Here is a 24803-nt window from a genome sequence, read left to right as displayed (position 1 = left end):
TTGTGCGTCAAAATTTAATTGTTTCCATTTAGAATTATATAATAAAATAGATGAAAGAAGAAATAAAGATAGTTCATTATGAGATCCTTATTTGTCTACAATAATTATTTTTTTCCCTTTTGCTATTTCCCCCATCTTCTTTATAATGGTCTGCCACGTCCAACTAACTTTGTTCCTTCATATAAAACCTAATTAATGCACTGATTGTTCAGTTGATTCTACCTACCACAGTTTGCTTTATCTTTCAACCGACTATATTGTGTAGTCTGTTGTCTGGTTTATGGTATGAAAAAGAAAGTTGTTCAGAGGAAAACTCTGTCGCCTTCATATGAGACATGCTAATTTCAGGTCATAAAGATTCTTGGCGACACAGACGTGAATAAAACCTAGGTCTTTCCAAACCAGACTTGGTACTGTGGTTCGTCTCTACTTACTATCCTTCCCGGGATCAAGTAGATTTAGTTTATCTCTTGTATCGAGTTTACTGTTGTCATGGTGATGTATAGTTAGAGAGTTCAGCTTATCTCAACTCTTACAAAGCGCGTATACTTGTTTGGAGAGGATATATGATTCTAAATTAAGAATGGTAAATCCTGAATCTTAAGACGTAGCCTGACCATTTGACATTCGGCTCTTGGACTGTTAACTGACCCTTAACTAACTATAGCTGCAACTAGTCAGAAATCTTTCAAATAAGCTGCTAATCTTATTCTAATATAACGTTGATCTCAGCACAGACATGGAGTACGTGTTTATAACGTAACGTAAGCTTTACATTTGTTCATCAGCATGTTATTATGTCTGCACAAGATCACGAGCTACCCCCAAAGAGGTGATAAGACAGAAGTGACGATTGAATATATAGAGAGGGAATGAAGGGAGGGGAATCAAGACTTCCGTTTCCAGCCCTTCTATGTGAGTGCAATTTTTTTTTTTTTACTTCCATTTTCGCGTCACTTCCGCTTGTTATCTGTATGCTGCTTTCTTAAATCACATTCTTTTAATGACTTGACTTTAAATAAGTTTTCCTTATTTCATTATAATCCAGTTACTACATTCTTCCAATGTTGGTTTCACTTTTATTGAAAACAGAATTATTCAAATTTTGTTCATTTATTTAAAGGGCGAACTCGTATTACATGTCGATCGTTATTTATGAATTATTACGACTTATAAATATGTAAGAGCATCCGCGGCTTATTTGATTCACTGGATTTATTCGGGTGGAAGGACGAGAGGAACTTCATAATTTTTATTTTTTATTTATTATTATTATTTTATTATTTTTTTTTAAATCCACAATCGAGTTGTTCAGTGTCGCACGATGATGACAGAGATTTTCCTCGCAAACTGGCAGAGTTTTATCTTACAAAACATTCAAATATGTGATTCAAACACGTATATCAGAGAATGCAATTTACAAAACAATTTTTTATTGTCTATAAAGTACACTTTATAGTTTCTAAATTTATAAAAAGACAAAAAATACTATACATTTTATTTATAGAATCCTAGAAATGCCCTGAAGGAGTTCCATATTTGGTTCTAAAGCGGAGTTTCCAAATTATATAACCTTTATCCCATTCACGTTAGTTTACAGCTTTACAATCAAATATGCTGACGAAAAAAATATTGAAATTTTTTCAGAATATTTTAAGAATTTTGAAACTTGAATTGCCTTTTATTTCAAATATTGAGAATTTCGAGATCGAGTTTATATCCTAGGCCGCAAGTAGGTGTCCATAGAGGGCGCCCCACCTAGCTAGGACTAGTCTTCCGTCCACATGTACTTAGTTTCGTGTGTGTGTGTGTGTGTGTGTGTGTGTGTGTGTGTGTGTGTGTGTGTGTGTGTGTGTGTGTGTGTGTGTGTGTGTGTGTGTGTGTGTGTGTGTGTGTGTGTGTGTTGCGTCTTATATTGTACCCCCCAACGATGTCTCTGTTACTGAGACGAAATATTTTAAGAATTAAATGCTATTTTTAATCCTTTCCTAGTGCTGTTTCACTCTGTCATACTTCAAACATGAATTCCTCCTAGCACTTAAGCTTTAACTCACAGACATCTTTGATACAGTTGGCAACTTTTCTATATCACTCGGGTAATCTACGAGTTGCCCTGATATTGCACTATAAAGAAAATAAAATGAATGTAATTGAAATAGACGGAAAGTGGAAATGGAAGAATGTTTGCAACGATATTTTAGTAATGAATATTCGTTTCAGATTTAGAAATGAAGACCATAGTAAGGGATTGTCTAGTTACTAAACGATCATGACAGAAACGATCATGACCAAGCCAAACACTTTGAGAAAGAATAGCAGTAGCCACCTCTACGCACATTTTCCACAGAAAAAGAATGGCTTAGCTACAAATAATATAACGCTAAAAAAAAAAAAAAAAGGCTTCATTTCGGTGATATTGAAATAAATAGACATAGGGGATATATGCATTCTATTTTCGGCTTCCCAAAGACGGGCCCTTTCTACGGTATGTTCCATGACTTATGGACCACCCTGATTAATTAGGTGGCGCAGACCCATCTTGGTATTTATATACTATCCATCCAAGCTTGATTTGCTTCCTCGGCCTTAAGTAAAAGGCTAGTTATATTCCACTAATTCTAGCCCTACCCAAGGGCTTATGAGTTGTGGAAATGTCCTTCTGAATATGAAAGCGGTCTTTTGCAACTGCCCGGTTTTTAATCCATCTAACTCGAGTGCTTCTAGATGTTTTTTCAGTGTTTTCGGGATGAGTCCTAAAGCATCTATTATTTTGGGAACAAATTTCGTTTTCTTTTGCCAAATTCGTTAAACTTCGATTTACAACTCGCGATATTTTATAATTTTTTCAGTTTCTTTTTTGGTCAATCCGACTATCTCCTGGTACTGATATTTCGATAAACTGAAACACCCTTGTTTTCACTTTTTTCAGCCACTGTTATATCGGGTGTATTACATTCCAAACTTTTGTCAGTCTGAATTTTGAAATCCCAGAGTATTTTAGCATTTTCATTCTCAATTACCTTTTGGTCAACTTGATGCTTCCAATCAGTCTTTAAATACTTTAAACCCATAGTTTTTACATAAATGCCAGTGAATTATCTTAGTTACATTATCGTGCCTTTTACGGTACTCAATTTATGCGATTTCGCTGCACCCACTTATAATGTGGTCTACCGTTTCTTCTTTCTCTTTGCACAATCTGCATTTACTGTCTTCTTGAGAATTTTTGGTATTTTTGCCTTCATTCGTTGGCTTTAATGGCCTGTTCTTGTGCTGCAAAAATTACCGATTCTGTTTCTTTCTATAGTGCTTTATTTTGATGCCTCCAATTTGATGATTATTCTGGAATTATTTTTATAGCTCCTTAACTACCATAATTATCCCTTAAATTTCTTATATTAAGTAGTTCGTGAGGAGATAATTTCGCTTGAAAGTTTGATGTTAATTAAAGCAGTTATTTTTTCATCAACAGGAATTTTTCCCGTACAATGTTCTACTAAAATTTCCCGCTGTAGGAGTCACTAGTGAGAAATGTGAACGAAATAAGTAATAAAACTTCGTTACTTGTGATACTTGCCTATTAGTTGTGCTGCTGTCACTTTATTTTTTTTTTATTCGTCATGTAGTTGCAATTAGTTGTTTTTAAATACGTATACAAGTCATTTCATGCAGTTAATGAAATATTCTGAGTTCCTACAGATTTCTTCCTAATGGTAAATTACAAGTTAAGTTATCTTACGTGGCCTCTTAGGACAATATAATACCAACAACACAATAATTCTTATTTTTGTTCATATAAAAGTTTATTTAATAAATACAAGCTGCATTTTCTCCTATGTATAAACAGTATGTCATATTATAATTACAGGTAAGTCACTTTGTTCAAAAGAACATCGTAGGTTTATAATCGAGACCTTAGTGACAAAGTATCAGTCACAGGTTCATTCCAACCTCTTGATATCTGACATTCCGTAGTCTGTGGTGCTGCTCTGAAATTTGAGGGAAATAGGTAGGGGAAATCCATACCTTGGTGGCAGCTTCTTCAATGTTATCCCGCCTTGAGTTGACTTTCTCTGTCCAGAGTTTCATAGGAACATTCCATTCCTATTGGATTACTTGCTGGTTCTGAAGGAAGCATCCGACACGTTTGAATCCTGTCATTTCTTAGACTGTATAGCTGGTGGCGTGCACCGATACTTTATGAAGCGACAATTCCTCAGAATAGACTGTTATAAAGGCAGACATTTTGAGATAGAACTATACAAAAATCCGATTATTGTGGAGTATAACTTGCTGACTGTTTTTTTGCGTCCCATTTCTGGATTCTCCACAAATTACACTCACTTGAATTTTCTATTCAGAAAGATGATGATTTTGGTTTTGCTAGTGATTGGTGGAGGATACTACAAAAATCCAACTTCAGACGAAATGATTAACTCTTTCAAACTGTCCGCATATGGAGCAAGTTGGGTTGTCTGAAATTTACTGTATTTTATTCACTTTTTCACTGAAAAATTCTCGTGTGCTATCCTCTAGAACAATCTTGCCTGGAAAGGTAGCAGCGAAATTTGTAGAGATCACAAATTCCTGTATCCATATTCAAGTTTAGTGATTACGAAATCAGAAGATTTTTGAATACAGTTGTTTGGATTTTAGAGATATTTATTCCTTTGAATGATGTTTGTCTAATAAGATGGAATGCAGACTAATACTACGAGAGGGGGGGGCTGGAAAGTTCTGATCAACACCTAGAACGAATGTGATGTTAAAGTAACTGATATAACCACAAGAAAGAACATATCTTAATACCCTTTAATCCCTATGTTTCAGCAAATTGTAATAATTTGTTCTTTTTCTTTTAGGATGTATAAGAAGACATATTTTTTATTGTAGATGTTTATCAGAACTTTACAGGCCCCCCCTCCCCCTGGTATTTGGAGATCATATCTGCACTTGCTCCTCCGTGGTTACTTATACCGAAGTGAAATAGAAAATATCCTAGGAAGTACTTGACTAGATGATTATTAAGATGAATGGGGATAATAATTTTCTCGATTATTCTAATCGTGTTAGTAAAGTATCGATATCTGAGAAGTCAAATCTACCTTGTGAACGAGGTATTGAAGTTCTACCTCTTGTATATATCGACTTCGGCGTTTTCTGTGATGTTTGTACGAAAGATGACATGTAATATAGCAGAGAATACCTCAGTTTTGATAATAGTGGTTGACATCGTATAAACTAAAAGATTATATCACCTCAAGAAATGATAATTACAAAAGCTACTCCTACCAATGAATTTCCACACAGTATGGAACTTGGAACTTCTTTGGGAGATGGACCGAGTCCTTGACTCTTCATCCCTTCATCTGATTTTAGTTTGTGTATGAGGGGATTATTGTGGGTAATTTATCCGCTCATTGTGAGCATTGTAAGCTGTATTAGCTTTCTTTTGCGATGGCGGATTTTGGATTTTTTATATTTGAAACGATCTGAGGGTTTGTAATCCGCTATCTGTCGAATTAGTTGATTTGGGTGATTATCTGTGATGGTGAAGAATCTTTCTGCAATGCCTGTCATGTAGGAATTCTCAATATCTGGAAGGTTGGCTTCTTGGTGTAACTGCAGGTTTCTGATGAACCAAGGGGCATTAAATGCCATTCTTAGGCATTCGTTCTGGATAGTTTGAAATCTGTGAATGTTCTGTTTAGACGTGGGTCCCCCAAGTTGGTGAGGCGTAAGTTATCTGAGGTCTTATCACTGATTTGTAGAGGAGAATTTTGTTGTTTATGTTTAGGAAGTTGTTCCTATTCAAACGTGGATATAGCTGTGCAATAGTCTGACTTGCTTTGGTGGAGACACTCTTTATGTGTGTCTTGAAATTTAGGCGCTTATCCAGATGAACTCCTAGATACTTGGTAGAGTTGTGCCAAGGGATGACTTTTCCAAATATTTGTATGCTTGTGTTCAGTTCTGCTTTACGTCTGGTGAAAAGTACTGCAGAGTTTTTTCCTGGGTTGATTACGATCCGCAATTTTTTTGTACTAATTCTCTAATTCGTGGACTGCTCTCTGTAGCTTGTTTGAGGCTAGATGTGGACGGAGGGATCTGGTTGTGATAATTGTGTCATCGGCATAGAGAGAGCGGTGTTGGATGGGGACAACTTGGGAAGATCTGCTATGTATATGGAGTAGTAGGGGAGACAGCAGAGAGCCTTGAGGGACTCCGACCGTGACTCTCCTCTCTGTGGATCTGATTCCATTGAGTTTTATTTAAAATTTTCTGTTATTCAGATATGATTTGATAAGTAGAACTAGTGGTAATGGGCTTCCAACTTGGTGTAGTTTAAAAATTAGACCACAATGCCATATTCTATCAAATGCTTGTGTGTTATGTCCAGGAAGACTGAGCCAGAATGTTGGTGCCATTCGAATCCTTGTGTGATGATGTATTCAACGACTCTGTAAATTTGAAGCGTTGTGGAGTGATATTTCCTAAAGCCGAATTGCTCGTCTTGTATGACGTGGTTGTTATCTGTTGCCTCTTGAATCCGTGTGAGTATAGCGCGTTCCGCTATCTTGCCTACACATAATAGAAGGCTGATCGGTCTATAATCCTGAAGTAATTGTGCATTTTTTCCAGGTTTTGGAATTAGGAAAACATTCGCAAGCTTCCATCGGTCTGGGAAATAATTTAGTTGAAGGATGGCTTTAGTGATGGCTACCAGATGCATAACGCCTTTACGTGAGAGTAACTTGAGCGCCGTGTTCGTTTATTCCATCCGGACCCGGAGCCTTTTTGTTGTTTAGTTTTCTTATGATCTCATATATTTCTGTTGGTGACACGGATTTGTTGTTGGATTGGAGTGATTGAGTTATTTTATGCACTTGAGTGTGGCTTTTTCTTATAAAGTTTAAATCTACATTGGTATAATTCAGGCTGCATTGTCTTTCTAACCTGTCTGCAAATGCTTCTGCCTTTTCCTCATCACTGTAGGCGACTCTATATTCATCTTGGATTGGAGGAAGCGTGTTACGTTTCGAACACAGTCATCTCATCATTCTCCACAATGACTGATCCTCTGTGTTTAATTGGTGTATTTTGTTATTCCAAAGTTGGTTACGGTGATCCTTTAGGGCATATCGAATCTGGTTGGTAGCTCTGTTAACTTCCTGCTTATTTGTAGGATCCATTGTTCTGTGGTATTCTTCTTAATATGTTTTTCTCACGGATAATACGTTTCATGTCCTCTGGGAGTTTATTTGGTGCTGCACATTTGGTTATATTTGTTACCTGTGACATTTGCTTTTCAAAGGTTTTCACGGCCTTTTCTATATCTTCAGTGGATGTTATATGTGGAACTTGGCCAATGTTATCCTAGAAAGCTGAGGATAGTTGTTTCCAGTTTATAAAGGTGGTGGCGTTTTCCGTTAGATCTTGTATGACGCCTAGTTGCAAAATGATGGGGTTGTGATCAGAACTGAAGTCGTTAACTGCTTGTATTTGATATCTGTGAGCAATGTTTTTTAGTATTGCTATATCAAGTATATCTGGACGGCCGGGTTGTTCCGTAGCGTGTGTGGGTTCTGGGGGTCCTATGACTGTCATGTTTCTTGTAGTGGTATATGAATTCAGTAGTCTGCCGTTGATATTTGAGTTTCTGCTGTTCCATGTGGAATGTTTGGCATTAAAGTCACCAGCTACGATTACTGCTCTACCTGCGTTTAGTATTTCATCCAGATCTGAATCTAGGAGGTTTTTATTTGTGGGGGGTTGTAGGCTGCGAATATCCTGACACTGCTTGTGTTTTCCATATGTATTTCTATTCCTGTGGTTTCCATGTGTTCTGTTTGGAGTTCGGCTATTGTATTATGCTTTATGTTTCTTTTGACAAAGATGGCGGTGCCTCCTCCTATTGCATAGGATCTGTCTGTACGGTAAGTGCTATAATTGTTGATTCTGACCTTGTCACTTGGACGAAGGCGTCATTCATTTATAAAGATGATATCTGCTTGGGTTTCTGCTGCAAACTCCGCATTTTGTTGGATAGTCCATTTGCGTTCAAGCTGACAATCTGTAATGTTTAGGTTTTCTATTAGCCTTATCCATTAAGGATTTCAACAAACAGTCATTGTGTGTGTCTTAAGATGATATCCGTGGCTTCTTGGGTTGGGTTAGTTTGCCGGAGTTCAGCAAGCATTTCTCCTATGTGGCTTGTTATGTTCTGTAGGATAGGTTTCTTAGTTTTGCTGTGACTGGTTTGGTTTTGGGTCTTTTAGGTAGGTTGGTCTTGTTACTTCAGCATACGTCCTTCCGTCCGTTGTGGAGACTGTGGTTTGATGGGAGGATGTGAGTTCTTGTATAGGTTTGCTGGTTTGGAGTCGAGTGTTTTGGTTTTGAGGAAATGCTACGCGGCCCCTATATTTTGCTATAGGGGCAATATGGTGTAGACCTCCGCAATTTGCACACTTTGCTGGTTGTGTGCGGCATCGGAAATTTGCTTTGCAGCAGCGTTGTGAGTGGCCAAACTTTTGACAGCGATGATATTGCGTCGTTGTTTGTTTATGTTTTAACGATTCAGTCTTTATGACTAAATCACAAATAGTTTGAAGATCGTAGATGTGTTTCTGGTCTTTATTGATCGCTTCCAATATCAGAGGATATGGGGTTTTATCAGCTCTACGTATTCGGCTGACTTTTGTAGGTCTGAAGCCTTTGTTTTTGGAGATCTGCTTGTACTTCATCTGTTGTAATGGACTCTGATATTCCTTTGAGCACAACTTTAAGGTTCTTTACACTGTTGAGTGCAAATGTGTGGTAGGGTAGGTTGCTATTATCCAGAAATGTTGTTGTCTGTAATGGGTGGAAGTTTTTGGCTGGATGCGAATTCCTTCTTCTGTATTAGTGGCTTTGTATGATATCTGCTCCTCTGTATAAATGATGTTTCTAGAGTTCGGAGTGAAGTAACAACTGATGTCCAATGATTTTTATCTCTCGGGATGACTGGGGTATTCTTTCTTTTGAGTTTGTATTAATATCAGTGTCCATTTCTACTGTTTTTGGGTGATTTTCTAGTAACGGAAATTTTCCTTTTTTTTTTTTTTTTTAGTTTTAACGGTTTGGAATTCTTCCTCTGTGTCAGCTGTATCCAATATATGGTTGTCGTTGTTTTGGGATATTTGCGCATCCTCAGGATCTGGCGACTGCCCCGAGCTTCGTTGTCCACTACCATCACGTTTTGCAGACTGTCGTCTGTGACAATTTTGGGGGAAACGTGTCATAGAGTTTTACTTTTCCCGCCCACCTACTACTAAGCACCTCACGCAAGGATAAATTCCCGATAAACGTCCTCAAATTTTGTCTCGTCTATCCGTTTTTCCATGTCTATGTCTATGTCTATCAAAACTTAAAGTTTGAAAAGCTGGTCCCAGAACCTAAATGTGAAATCTCGTAGATCAAATCGATGATCTACCAGCAAATAAATATCCCGTAGTCACAAAACGAAGAAAGCTTACCTTTAAATATTTTGATTTCCTCCTTTACCACGGCCGGACATCTATCAATCACAATTAACTGCAGGTCCACTCAACACATATTGGTAAAAAATCTACAATCAACTGAAAGAAAACAATTGTTCCACACAGTAGTTGTTAAAAGAACTGGGCGATGAACGGAGTCCTTGACTCTTTATCCTGTCATCTGAATGAAGAAAATCTGTATGGATAGGGTGTTATTGAGCTAAAAGCTTTAGTCATGGCTGGGTAACGGCAATAGCCGAGCCTCAGTTAAAACTTCATTGGCTACAGCATTGCCATTCGTTACCCTGGAAGTCCTAAAAAGGACTCTCCGCACAGTGGTCCTTATAAGGACTGACTTAAAGGGGCGAAGCAGGAATGCTTTTCATCTTCCCCGTTATCTGTACAGGACAGTGTAGGGATAAGGTGTTATTGAGCTATTAAAGCTCTGATCATGGCAGGAGGGTAACAGCAATAGCCGAGCCTCGGTTAGATCTTCATTGGCTACAGCATTGCCGTCCATTACCCTCCAAGGGTATACATATATATGTATATAAGCATCATTTTTAATCAATCTCCAAACAGTAGTCCTTATAAGGACTGGCTTAAAGGGGCGAAGCAAGAATGTTTTTCATCTTCCCCGTTATCTGTAGAGGACAGTGTAGGGATAAGGTGTTATTGAGCTATTAAAGCTGTGATCATGGCAGGAGGGTAACAGCGATAGCCGAGCCTCAGTTAGAACTTCATTGGCTACAGCATTGCTGTCCATTACCCTCCAAGGCTATACATATATATGTATATAAGCATCATTTTTAATCAATCTCCACACAGTAGTCCTTATAGTCCTTATAAGGACTGGCTTAAAGGGGCGAAGCAAGAATGTTTTTCATCTTCCCCGTTATCTGTAGAGGACAGTGTAGGGATAAGGTGTTATTGAGCTATTATTAAAGCTCTGATCATGGCAGGAGGGTAACAGCAATAGCTGAGCCTCAGTTAGAACTTCATTTGGCTACAGCAATGCCCAAATCACCGCATCTCACGGTTTCTCCACATAGTACAACAACAATAACAACAACGTTACTGGCTTGCTGGGTGAAGCATAAAATTCTTTTTGTTTTCCCCTTTGTCTCTGTCGAGAAGCTTGATGGGGGGGGGGAGGAGTTGTGAGCCTTATGCTCGCACTTTGTGAACTATGGAGTTAGCTTTGTTCTGCTGAGAGCAGGATTGCCTTGGGTCTTTTATGTTTGTGATAGTCATGTTCACTATAACTGGAAGCTTGTCTGATTAGTGGGTTAGGATGAGAGTGTGCCTTGCTGCAGAACTTTTCCGCATGGTCATGAAGGAGAGAATGGATGTCTGGGGTTCCGTTTTCTCTGTGGATCTGCGTGTTTCTGACGAACCATGGGGCGTCTAAGATCATCGTCAGACATTTGTTTTGTATCCTCTGTAATTTCAGGATGTTAGATTTGGATGTGTGACTCCATGCTGGGGATGCATATGTGATTACTGGTCGTATTACCATCTGATATAGTAGCAGCTTGTTGCGTGTATCCAATTTGCTGTTGCAGTTGATCAGGGGATAGAGTTGGGCTATGGTTCTGGATGTCTTTGTGCCTATGAGCTTGATGTGGCTGTTGATATTTAGCTTTTTGTCTAGCTGTACTCCAAGGTTTCTGTCTGCCATGGTATCTTTTTTTTCCGAGGAGTTGAATGTCATCTTGGATGAAGGCTTTGCGTCTGATGAATAGTATAGCTGAGCTTTTGATGGGATTTACTTGTATCCTCCAATCTGAGAACCATTTCTCTAGCTTTGTAATGGTGTCCTGGAGACGACTGATCGCCAGGTGTGGGCGGAGAGATCTTGTCATTATAGCTGCGTCATCAGCATACAGGACTGTGATGGTAGTCCTCAGGTTCTGTGGAATGTCAGCCACGTAGATTGTGAAAAGTAAAGGAGCCAACAGGGATCCCTGTGGTACTCCTGCCAGGATTTGGCGCCTAGTTGAGATGGTGCCATTTATTTTTATCTGCACGGATCTGTCAGTAAGGTATGATTTTATTAGACGGGTAAGGTTTGTTGGAATGTTGGCCTGAATGAGTTTGTAGCGTAATCCTTGATGCCATACCTTGTCAAATGCCTTGGCAATATCCAGAAAGACTGCAGCTGTGTGAAGGTTCCAGTTGTATCCTTGAGTGATATGCTCCACTAGTCGGTGTATTTGTTGCAGTGTGCTGTGTTCACGGCGGAAGCCAAATTGTTCGTTTGGAATTATTGCTAATTGGTCTGATTTTTCTTGTAGTCTCGAGAGGATGATTTTTTCAGCAATCTTTCCTAGGTTGGAAAGCAGGCTTATTGGACGGTAGCTTTGGGGGAGTTGTGGATTGTTTCCTGGCTTTTTTATTGGTATGATGTCGGCTGTTTTCCATGCAGTGGGGAAGTGTTGTATCCTCAGTATTGCATTGGTTATGTTAACCAGGTGCACAATAGCCTTTCGAGGAAGTAGTTTGATGATTCTGTTTGTAATTCCATCTGGACCTGGAGCTTTTTTGTTGTTGAGATGTTTTATGGTGTTGGTTATTTCCATTGGAGTAGTGGGGGTGATGCTGTCTGGTTTGTCTGAGATCTGTCTTAAGGTACGCTTGACCTGCTGGTGGATTTTGCATATGTGGGTGATGTTCATGTTGTCATATGATGGGCTGCATTGCTTTTCTAGGTTTCCTGCTATTGCTTCTGCTTTTTCTTTATCAGTGTGCGCCATTCCATGTGCAGTTTGCATGGGGGGGGGAGGTTGGTGCGCAGGATCTTCAGAAATTTCCATATTATGTGATCTTCTGGGTTGAGTGATGACAGTTTATTGTCCCAATCCTGATTCCTGTGGTTTTGAAGTGCTTTTCTAACTTTGTTGTTCAAGTTGTTCAATGTCTTCTTGTCCTGTGGGGGCTCTTGTGTTGTGGTATCTTTTCCTGGCTTTGTTTTTTGTTTTGATGAGGTCCATGATGTTTTCTGGGAGCCGTCTGGTTGGGTGATTGGTTGTGGTTTTAGTGACTGCTTCTAGTGCTTTTTTGATTTGGTTTGTTAGATTGCTTACTGCTTCATCTATTTCTTCTTTTTTGTGGATGATGGGTACAGGGCCAATGTATTCTGGTAGGATTTTGGCTAGCCAATCCCATGATTTGAAGGTGTGTTGGGGGGCCAGTTGGTCTTGCATGCCAAGTTTGATCAGGATTGGGTTGTGGTCAGATGATAGCTCATTGATCGTCTCTAGTTGGTATTGATAACTGATATTTTTAAGGATAGCTATGTCAAGTACATCTGATCTGCCATGAGGACAGTAATGAGTGCGCTCAGTGGGTCCTGCTACCACAACTAAGTTAAGTATTGAGTAGTTGTGTCGTATGCGTCCACTTATGTTGTTGGTGGAGCTGAACCATGCTGTGTGTTTGGCGTTTAAATCTCCTGCTATGATGGTGGGGTCTGTGGTGCCCAAGGACGGCATCCAGGTCTGCTGTCAGTAGAGGGTTGCTTGGTGAGTTGTAAGTGGCATATATCTTGAGGCTTCCAGCATTGTTTGTGTGGACTTGTATTCCAGTAGTCTCCAGGTTGGTAGTCTATGGGTTGGATATGGCATTGTGGTGGAGGTACGGTTTGATGTAGATGGCAGTGCCTCCCCATTTGGTGCTGAGTCTATCCATTCGGTACGTTGTGTATCCTCTCACTTTTGGGTTGTTGGCAGGTGGGTCTCGTTGATCAGCATTATGTCCAGGTTGTGTCTTTGTGCGAATTCCTGTAGTTCTAATGTTTTGTTGGTGAGGCCATTGGCATTCCAGGCTGCAATTAGAAGCGAGTTGGATTTTACTTTTGTGTTTTATTCATTATTGAGTGCTGTCAGTATGGAATGGGTTCCTTGCAGGACTCTCTTTGTGGAGGATGGAGTTGGGTTTGTTCTGTTCAATTCCTGCAGCATAGTGGCTAGCGAAGGTCAGTATTGCTGTGATGTTGGAGCCTATTTGATTTCTCTGCATTGTGTCCTTTGGGCGGGCTGCTTCTGCATAGGACTTGGGGGGAGGTTGAGCCCTTTCCTGACTTTTGTGGATAGGGTTTTGTTGGTTTGATGACTGTGCAGCTGAGATGCTTTGAGTGGTCCAGATTGGGGGAGGTTGGACGGGTCTCCGTGATTTCTGGGGTGGTGGTTGCATCCTTTGTAGTTTGCTGGGTGGGGACCTCCACAGTTGGCACATTTGGATCTTGGTTTTGAGCATGTAATGGTTTGATGTTTCTCACCACACTTCAGGCATCTGAACTCGGCTTTGCATAGTCTTTGGGCATGGCCAAACTTTTGGCAACGATGGCATTGCCCTGCTGATATCCTTTTCCTAAGTGGTTCTGTTGTTATCTTAAGTCCACAGACCGTAGTTATGTGGTAAATTCGTCGTTGCATGTTCTGGATCTCAACTAATACTCATGTCATCGGTCGTTTATCAGATCTAAGCATCCGGCTGACTTTGATTGGTGTTAGGCCCTGCTGGGTGAGGCTGCCGCGATCTCCTTGGAGGTAATGCCTTCAGTGACACCTCGCAGTACAACCTTGAGATTTCTTTCGCTGCTTAGTGCGAAGGTGTGGTACTGTCGTTTGTTGTTATCCATCATTTTTGTTATCCCTCTGTAGTCTGTGACTGTTGTTGGTTGAATTTTTACTCCTTCGTCGGTGTTTCGTCGGTGTTTCTGGCCCAAGAGTAATTAATGTTATGTTCTCTCAGGTTTCTTGCAACTGTGGTCCATTTTTCTTTTTCACGGAGAATTACCGGGGGGGGGGGAAACCTTTTCCTTTTTTTTCCGTCACTGTTTGTAAGGGTGTTTCGTTTTCCATATGATCATCCTCGGTTCTGCGTCTTTTATTCGTGTGTTCCTCTGTGAAGTCTGTCTGACTGTGGCTCTCAGGAAGGGAGACGGACGTGTTATTGATCTCTTCAATTTCGTCCTCAATATCTTCGGGTTCATCTGGTTGAGTGTACAGGTTTAGGAAACCTGGCCATTCCGCATCGAATTTTTAAGCAATGATTTAATTAGTTTTAGTGCTTGATCTTTGTTTAGATGATCTAGAAGATCATTAAAGTTATCCATATCTGTTCTGTACGTTGTTAAATCTAATAGGTGGTGATTGGGGAATTGCGTATGAGCGCAAGTAGAAATCCCGCAGGTCTAGAGACCTGCCAGAAGAAATTCTGAGAAATATTTATATTTATAATGGCGAAGAGAACGAGCTAGGGCCGGAAAATTGCATCGAAAGTCAAAGTCTTACCTTGTAAGACTTATCAAAGAATATTCACAAAATCTAAAACTCACTAATCACCACTGAAATCAAAAACATACTTCGCAACAACAACAACAACCATCATGCCAGTATTCATCTTCCTCCATCTTTTACTCTCCACACAGTAAAATTCTTAAAAGAACTGGGGGATGGACTGAGTTCTTGAGTCTTTATCCCGTCATCTGAATGAAGAAAATCTGTGTGGATGGAGTGTTATTGAGATAAAGAGCTCTAGCCATGGCTGGGTAACGGCAATAGCTGAGCCTCAGTTAAAACTTCATTGGCTACAGCATTGCCATTTGTTACCCTGGAAGTCATAAAAAGGACTTTGGGAACTTCCACTTTTCTCCAATTGCTCCTCCACACAGTATCCTTATAAGGACTGGCTTAAAGGGGCGAAGCAAGAATGCTTTTCATCTTCCCCGTTATCTGTAGAGGACAGTGTATGGATAAGGTGTTATTGAGCAATTAAAGCGCTGATCATGGCAGGAGGGTAACAGCAATAGCCGAGCTTCAGTTAGAACTTCATTGGCTACAGCATTGCCATCCATTACCCTCCAAGGGTATTGGATTAAATGAATCAATCACCGCATCTCACGGTCGATTGATCCCTCCACGCGGTAGTCCTTATCCTTATAAAGGACTGGCTTAAAGGGGCGAAGCAAGAATGCTTTTCATCTTCCCCGTTATCTGTAGAGGACAGTGTAGGGATAAGGTGTTATTGAGCAATTAAAGCTCTGATCATGGCAAGAGGGTAACAGCAATAGCCGAGCCTTATTAAGAACTTCATTGGTTACAGCATTGCCATCCATTACCCTCCAAGGGTATTGGATTGAATGAATCAATCACCGCATCTCACGGTCGATTGATTCCTCCACGCGGTATCATCCTGCAACTAACCTTTAATGTCTGGCTATTTTAAAAATTTTATGGTGTTTAAAATTTTAAATAATTTTCTATAATATTTTTCACTTAATTATTAAAGTAGTTTTTTTCATATATTTTATTCATTTTTTTCTTTTTTTATTTTTTTTTTTACTCAACTAAGTAGCATACTTTCTCACTATATTTCTGATAAAATATTTAGCAATGCCTGAGTTTAGAATACATTGAAAAATAGTTTGCAATTAATTTTCATTTTTAAAGTATGCTGTGCAGCCTTTCGGATTATGGTTTTTTTTTTTTCTTTTAAATGTGTATCCAGTTCATGTAAAGATGTAGCCCACAGTACCAAGAAGGGGGAGGGGTACACTGAGGATTAGATAATTCGGAAACCGCGTTATTGAAATCAAATAAGGGATTGTTAAATCTACCTATGTTTTTGCATTGAGCGACTAAAATCATACTCCTCCTAAACATCATGTTTATTTAAAAATGCGTTAAAGTTTCCATACTGAAAATATCCAGTTATTATTATTATTATTATTATTATTATTATTATTATTATTATTATTATTATTATTATTAATTTCAAAAATTCATTCTGAACAAATTTTTCTGTAATTTTTTCCAAAATATTTAATTCTATTTTAAGACACCAATTATATTATTAGTTAAAATTAATATTAATTTATGCATAAAATTGATGTTGGCTTATGGGCGGACGGGAGAATCAATCGACCGTGAGATGCGGTGATTGATTCATTCAATCCAATACCCTTGGAGGGTAATGGATGGCAATGCTGTAGCCAATGAAGTTCTAACTGAGGCTCGGCTATTGCTGTTACCCTCCTGCCATGATCAGAGCTTTAATAGCTCAATAACACCCTATCCCTACACTTTCCTCTACAGATAACGGGAATATGAAAAGCATTCTTGCTGCGCCCCTTTAAGCCAGTCCTTATAAGGACTATAAGGATGTTGGCTTATGGAGTTCGGGAGAAGAATGGATCAATCGACTGTGAGATGTGGTGATTGATTCATTCAATCGAATACCCCTTGGAGGGTAATGAATGGCAATGCTGTAGCCAATGAAGTTCTAACTGAGGCTCGGCTATTGCTGTTACCCTCCTGCCATGATCAGAGCTTTAATTGCTCAATAACACCTTATACTTACACTGTCCTCTGCAGATAACGGGGAAGATGAAAAGCATTCTTGCTTCGCCCCTTTAAGCCAGTCCTTATAAGGACTATGTTGGCTTATGTGGATTTACATGAAAATACTTTCTTGAATGTGAAGGAAAATATTATTCATACATATATATATACGTGAAAAATATTTTTATAAATATATAAAATATATTATTGTTAGAAATTACTAGATTAACTGAAATATACTCAAGGATAATAAGTTATGTATTGAAATTACTGCGTAAGCGTAGGGCTCCAAAAGTTTTGATAAATGAATCGAATGGTGAGATTCATTTTCAAAGACGGATGCTAATGACACAGATATTAAGATGCCGAGGTGACAAATTCATTATAATGTTTTTATTGAAGGAAAGAAAGACGATGAATGTCAATATGTAGAAGGTCAACCTGTACCTGGGATGGTCGATCTCGATCTGTATTGGTCTTTCTGTCATAATAATAATAATAATAATAATAATAATAATAATAATAATAATAATAATAATAATAATAAATCATTGTACTCACAGATCCTTAAGAATCATGACCTGCCAAGTATCCTTGGCTTTCGGTACTATAATTTTAGGATTAGGGGGTTGTCTTAGTTTCATTCGAGAATATCCAAACGCAATCATTCTCTTCTGTTACGGTCTTTCACAAATCAAGAACGCGCATGCAGAATATACCTCTGAATGCGCAGCAATATGCTTATACAGAAAATAGCACAAAATAAGGTTGTTCAAACTGTATGATTTTTCTTGTAAAAATTTTTCAGTTCATGGTAAAGGAATATTGGTATCTAGAGTGTTCGATTTATATTTTCCCCCAGTGCAGAATGTGACGTCACACCAGAGGATAAAAAGCAATCCATCCCCAATAAACAAGAGCCTCTAGATTATTAATATACCCTTCCGAGGGAAATGAGAATGTTGATCTGCAAGGAATTTTGAACGACGTGTCCTTAAATGACCAGATTATTTCCTTATCCTCTTTAGATCTCCCGGAACAAGAACCTCGGTTAGCGGAAGTTTCCCATCCCATGACTTTCCCATCCAGTGCAAGAAAATATTATTTTGAACACTTATACAAAGTCTCTTGTTGAATAATATTGAGAAAACAGCTAGAATTTATTTGTTGTAAAAATAAGACTTAAGGACCAAATTATAACTCGAGGAGTAAAAGTTGACATTCTTTTATAATAGTTTTAAGTATAAGTTCTGAATAATTGCGTGATCAAGAGCCTGACAACAACTTTATAATCAAGAAAAGGAAGATACGTTACATAGAATCAAACCGCTTGGGCATTCTTCAATACACTTATAGACTATGATTTTACAATACTACTTTATTCGGTCACCTGGTGGTGAAAACTAGAACTACATCACTTTGTAATTTCTGAGAATTTTATAATCACTCTGCTACTTCTAGCATGAACAAATTTGATTGTTGTTTCGGTTTTGTTAAATTCCAAGCAAATATTTTTATAAGTCTAGTGAACAGATCATTAAAACGGGAACAAAAGTAATTGAATAATGATCAGTTGTAGGTAAAATACTTCACAATCAAGAAAAATTAAAGACAGCAGATCGTCTGAATCAGCTGATGGCAGATGATTCAGGCTATTAATTCAAGATGCATGATGCACTTCACGCAGTAATCAAAAATGTTGTAGATTTCAATTTAAGAAGACATTGCTCAGACTAAAAAACAGATCCGAAGATCAAAACTACAGACAGCATCAGCGCCCTCTAACGACGCTGCCATCGTTACAATAAATTACAGAGATTTTTTTTTTTATATATAGTTTAGGCCTATTAACTATAATAATTCCTGATTCAACTAATAATTACTGGAGAATATACAATCGCTTTTTACAATGGTGACTTATTTGACTCTTCGATTAACAGACAAACAAAACAAAAGGCAACTGCTTACAAACCAGTTTATTACAGACTGTACTTCTATTGTTAGTTGGTGCATAGGTGTGTAATAACACACAAGGATAATGGTTATTAAATGAGATGGTAGTTCACCGCATGGTGATCCAAACAAGGCTACGATAACAAGACAACCTGAAAGATAAATTGCATCTGCAGTAGATACTAGATACTCGCTCTAAGACAACAATCTCTGTTCCGTTTTACTCTAATTAAGCAAGTCATCCCAACTAATTATTATTAGGACGATGAAATACGTATCTGTATTAATAATTGTTGATACTTAGGTTGAAGATTTTATAGGGAAGTAATGTCTGCTATGGTTGCTCAAATTTCATTCAAATGAGGCTTTACAGAAGCAAATGTCTGTTCTTCCGTTGATAAAAAGAAGAAAAAAAGCTTGCTTTCATTTCTCAGAAGGCAAAAAAAACTCATTCAGACATATAAAAATTAAAAAAAAAACATAAAAAAATTCACGTGTTTCGGGAGTTGTGTTTGGCATGCGGCGAATAAACAGTCAAGACAATTAGTTAATCTCAACACTTCTCTATAGATTGATTAAATACAGTAATTGAAACTCTACTTCTAAGGCCTAATTACTGTGCTTTCAATTAAAATTTCTCCTACAATGCCGACTAAACTATCTCAGTGAATATAGGTTTTCGATGGAGCAAAAAGCAGTACTGTCAGATTTCATTAGCCCCAGTTTTAATAAGGCGTCCATGGCGTGACCATGCATGATGTATTTCTGACAACTTAATAACACTACGGTAATCTTGAGAGCTGCTTCTTCTACTCTTTCAATTAAGAAAAATTCAGGGAGGTGAAAAAAAAAACATGGGCCTCTCAACTACCGGTAGATGGCAGCAAGGTCGAGAAGCCTTGAGGATAGTAATATGTGCTAATGATGATAGCCAGGTAAAAAAAAAAATTAATTAAATAAAAAATAAAATAATAATAATATGATATAAAAAATTACTGAATCTTACTTGATACGAGTTTATAATCAAGGACAGATCTTTTTCTTGAAGTTATTGGAAATAAGTGAAGTTACTTGTAAGACACCTTTTTAATTAGCTAATCGCTGGCTATTTATTTGCCTCATTGTACTTTCTGAATCGAACAAAAACTATTAACCTAAAAAAATTTCTTTTCAGGACTTTCCAGGGTAACAATTAGCAATGCTGAACCAAGGAAGTTAACTGAGGTTCGGCTGTTGCTGTTATCCTGGGTGTGAGTTTTTGAGTTCGCTCCCTTGAGGTTTTTGCCTTAAGGGAGCACCTTGAGTCTCCGGGGAAGGTGTTCTCCGGCAGGGCCCGCTGAGGGGTTCTTGTCGGTGAATTATTTTCCTCGGAATTTGAGCGGTTCTGCTCAGGAGTCGGGGTGCTAGGATGGGGCGGCCGACACTGAGTGGAACCAACGCTGAGCGGTTCTGCTTAAACGGGGTGCCCGTCGGGGTGCTTGGACGGGGCGGCCGTCAATGAGTGGAACCAACGCTGAGACATGGACGGTCTTTCGCCCACTATGGAGTGGCCTAGAGATCGTCCGATTTTTTTGAGATTTTACCCTTTACTTACTAATCAGGACTTCCAGGGTAACAAATGGCAATGCTGTAGCCAATGAAGTTTTAACTAAGGCTCGGCTATTGCCGTTACCCAGCCATGATTAGAGCTTTTTAGCTCAATAACACTCCATCCATACAGATTTACTTCATTCAGATGACGGGATAAAGAGTCAAGGACTCAGTCCATCGCCCAGTTCTTTTAATTTAAGAACTGCATCGAACTTCATGCAAGTTATCCAGATTTAGCAAAAATTTTGATTGTTATTAGGTTGAAGTTTGAATAAATAAAAAAATCTGACGATTAAAAAAATGACTTATCTTAGGCCTAATAATGAATTCTGGATTAGCAGAAACAATTATCCCTTAAAGAAAATTAATGATTCAAGCCATTAAATGAATTTTGAAGTTCGAAGTTGTAGTTTATTATTCATTTGTTTGATTTAGGATTTCTAAATGTTGTCTCTTACATTTTTTTTACAATTATGTATACGTTTTTTTTCTTTGCATTGGATAACATTTTCTCTGAGTTTTCTATAGTAAAAATGCTTCAGTTTTTCTTGCTAACAGCATTTAGCTGATCTTTTAATTACTGATTCTTTGTATTCCTATTAGTATCTCGATAAAAATAACTGCATATGAAAGAATTCATTAAAGAAGTGCACCTCGTACTTGTAAAGAAGGGTGATCATACGTTCTGCGCATGTGGGAAGATCCAAAAAAGCATAGAAAAGACAAGCATACGTGTTTTATCACAAAGGTGACAGCGGGTTTGTTACAAAGTTGTCATCTCTAATTTTGTGTTGCAACAATAGCAAAACATCCCAATTGATCCGAAAAGCACTCTTGGGGAGACAGGCCGTAATTTAATTAAGCAATTTAATTGATATGTGGATGACTGCAGAAATTTTTTGCCTTTTTTCGTGACTGCTTTTCCTCTAATGAGTTAGTGGACAGAATGGTGGATCTAACGATCAGAATTCCCTGAAGTATTCCTAAAACTTAACTTTCTATTCACCCTGGATTTTAAGATGCCGTTTTAGCTTCGCTATGGCATTCTCTCTCTTAGTTTTTCCTCATTGCTATTGGAATAATGAGTAAAAGTGGAAACGTTAGACCTTCCACTATCGATTTGGCTGCTTAACACTTCTGTTAATAAAGTTTCTATGATAGCTGGGAACGGTTAAAGTAATTGTGTTGCGAGAAATGCGTTACGAGTAGCGGTAGAAACTGACTATAGTAAAATATTTGCAGTTTTAATACTACACATGATTTAGTGTTCGCTGATAAAACCCAATGTATGTGGGTGTGAAACTCTTTCATTATTTTTTTCATTATTATTATTATTGTGAAAATAATTAATAATAAACTGTTTCTTTCTCTCATTTTATTCAGAGAACAACGAAAATGGGATGCCTCGACGTCTACGGACAGCGTACACTAATACTCAACTTCTGGAGTTGGAAAAGGAGTTTCACTTTAACAAGTACCTGTGTCGGCCCCGGAGGATTGAGATCGCTGCTTCGCTGGATCTCACGGAACGTCAGGTCAAAGTGTGGTTTCAAAACAGACGAATGAAACACAAACGACAGACGATGATGAACAAAAGCAGTGACGAAAAAGGATCGGGAGGATCGAGTGGAAGTGACGGTGGAGACGTAAGGACACGACCTCTTCCGGCGGACAGTGGGAGTGATGGAGCCACCGGAGGGGATAGCAATGAGCCGGACTTGGACAGCGATCATGGAATGTCGTCTTCTCGAAGCCCTGATGGAACACATTCCAAGGACAACGCTACAATCACGAGTAGTGCAGTGGACAGCGACGGAGGAGACTCGTGTTGTGGGACAACACCGTCTCCCAGTAAACCGGACGTTGCCGCACAGTCAAGTGCCGTAGACAGCGAACAGTCTACGCATCAGCTGCAATCTCCCTCGACTATGGGACCGAGCCCCTGCATTCCGTCAGGGGTTGGAGTAAGTCCCTCTCCAGTACAGACAGAAAGACGAGGAACTCCTAATAAGGGTTCCGAGAGCGCAACAATCTCCTCTGCAGTCGAAAGGTCGCAGCCAGTTTCCTCCATCAGCACCCCAGCGGTGTCTCGCAGCATTAGCATGTGTTGTGACACCTCCCCTACTACTAGCGTTCAGTCAACGTCAATGGGGAGAAATTTGTGCCCCCTTGGGACTCCACCAACTTCTGCCGCAGCTTCCAAGATGGTAATGTGCCCGATGGACGTTAATGGAGGATGTCAGCAACAATGCAATCCCATGACTTGCCCTCCGACGCCACCGAATGTGCAGACCACAAGTCCCAATCCTGGCTATCCCCCACCTCCTTCCCATCAATGTCCCAGCGGTCAACTGGTTCCCTCACCGAACTGCCAGAGACCTCCGATGTATACAGGTCCCTATCCACCAGACCCAGGGGTGACAGGATATGGTCAACCCAATCAGCCTGTTCCGTCATCTCCCGTAGCCCCTCCGTATTGTTACCAAAGCCCACCTCCTCATCATCATCCACCTCCTCAACAGCAACAACAGGCCCCACCCGTACAACAGATGGACAATGGCTATGGTATGCACAACTACAAAGTAACGCCCCCTCCGAATTCCGTCTATTATCCTCCTGCCGGACAGTCCCCAGGTCACATGACTCAGTCCCTTAATAACGGATGCCAGCCACCCAATATGTATCCAGTTCAACAAGGGCCTTCGATTCAAGTCTCTCAAGTAGAAGGAGGTGTTATGATGAATCAGAATGTCCCCTTACAACACCGAACAAATATGCCACCCCAGCATAGAGGTTATCACTATGGCAACCAGGTCGACCCAGTGAACAATCCGACACCAAGCCAGCCTCAGCCACCTCCATCGCAGCAACCGTATATGCAAGATTATAGAGGTCAAACTCCGGACTACACCCAAACGCGGAACTTCAACGGGTACGAACACGACGGAGGTGCCCTAAATGGCGAACCGTACTTGAACAACAATTTAAGCAATAATAACTACTGCTACCCTTATCGTAACGACAACTTCGGACAGGACGACGCCAGCGGCCTTATGCCTCCCAATAACGTCCAAAATATGTACTACGACATGAACACTGTGCATAGTGAAGTCAGTCGGGTGCCCGACTACACAGCTACCGCTCCGAAAGACAATGTCCAGCAGACGTCGGGATACTACGAGATGAACAGCGCTGTAGCCGAATCCACCAACATTCCCAATTATAACCCTTCTCCCGACAAGTACAATGGCCAATGCACCACAGACAGTGACTTTAGCTATAATTATTACGATGAGTGTTACTCCTCTGGTTCCACATGCGGAACGACTGACTTCAACTTTCTGAACATAGCCAATGACTACAGCAGTTCCGACTATTACCAGCTTAGCTGATCGCAGCTCTCCGTCTGTGATGTAGAAAATGTGTAGATTGTATAATTCTTGTAGGTCGTGTCTTTTTTTGTTTGTGTGGAAAAGTCTCTTCACCGCCACCTCCGACAGGTTGGGTCATCAGGTCAGCGGGGTCAATGCTTGGGTTCAACCAAAGTATAGAAAGCCTTGAGTGTTTATCCGAGTGATTAAATCATATTGGTCACTATGAGGCCCCTCCCAATTCATTTTGCGACATCATATTATTAGTGACGATGTTTTACATATATTGAATTATGTTGTTCCATAGTTAGTCATTTGTTAAGTTTGTATCTCCTAAAATCTGAATAATCTTCGATAGTGACTTGCTTCTAAAATTACATCAGATATATATATAGAATATTTTTGTTTTCTCGAGTTTGAAAAGTGTTTAAGAAAACAAATTGGCATTCAACCATATATTAATTTTATTTCAGTGACTATAATGGGTTAAAACTGAATTATTAAATATAAAACAGTTCAACGTTTTCTCTTTTCTAGTTTGATTAATATTAATATTATTATTTTTCACATATATCAATATATCACTATCAAAATTAACCTTAATAAAAAATTAGCAATAATAAAGTACTACTATAAACTATAAAAATTATGGTTTTATTAAAATATAAAAGTTAAATTATTATAAATTTAACACTAAAAATAAAATACTAATATAAAGTATAGAAATTATGAAATACTAATTTTTATTAACTGAAATGAAATATTAATTTTTATCATGATAAAATTATAATAAAGTAACAGATGATAAAATACTAATATCAATTACGCTATATTACACCAAAAATAAATGCGAATTTCCTGAGTGGAAAAATTTCCTTAATAAAAGGAGTTATTAAAATATAATTTTCTAAATATTCAAATTAATTACAGATACATGCTTAGATACATATGTTAGTAATAAAATGTTTTTTAAAAATTTTATTATTATACATTTTATTTTATAATTTATTACTTATGCTTTATTA

Source organism: Typopeltis vanoorti, chromosome 13, assembly GCF_054136105.1.
Source record: "Typopeltis vanoorti isolate ZY-2024b chromosome 13, IOZ_Tvanoo_1.0, whole genome shotgun sequence".
In the NCBI taxonomy this organism is placed as follows: Eukaryota; Metazoa; Arthropoda; class Arachnida; order Uropygi; family Thelyphonidae; genus Typopeltis; species Typopeltis vanoorti.
Note: the sequence above shows the minus strand (reverse complement) of the source record.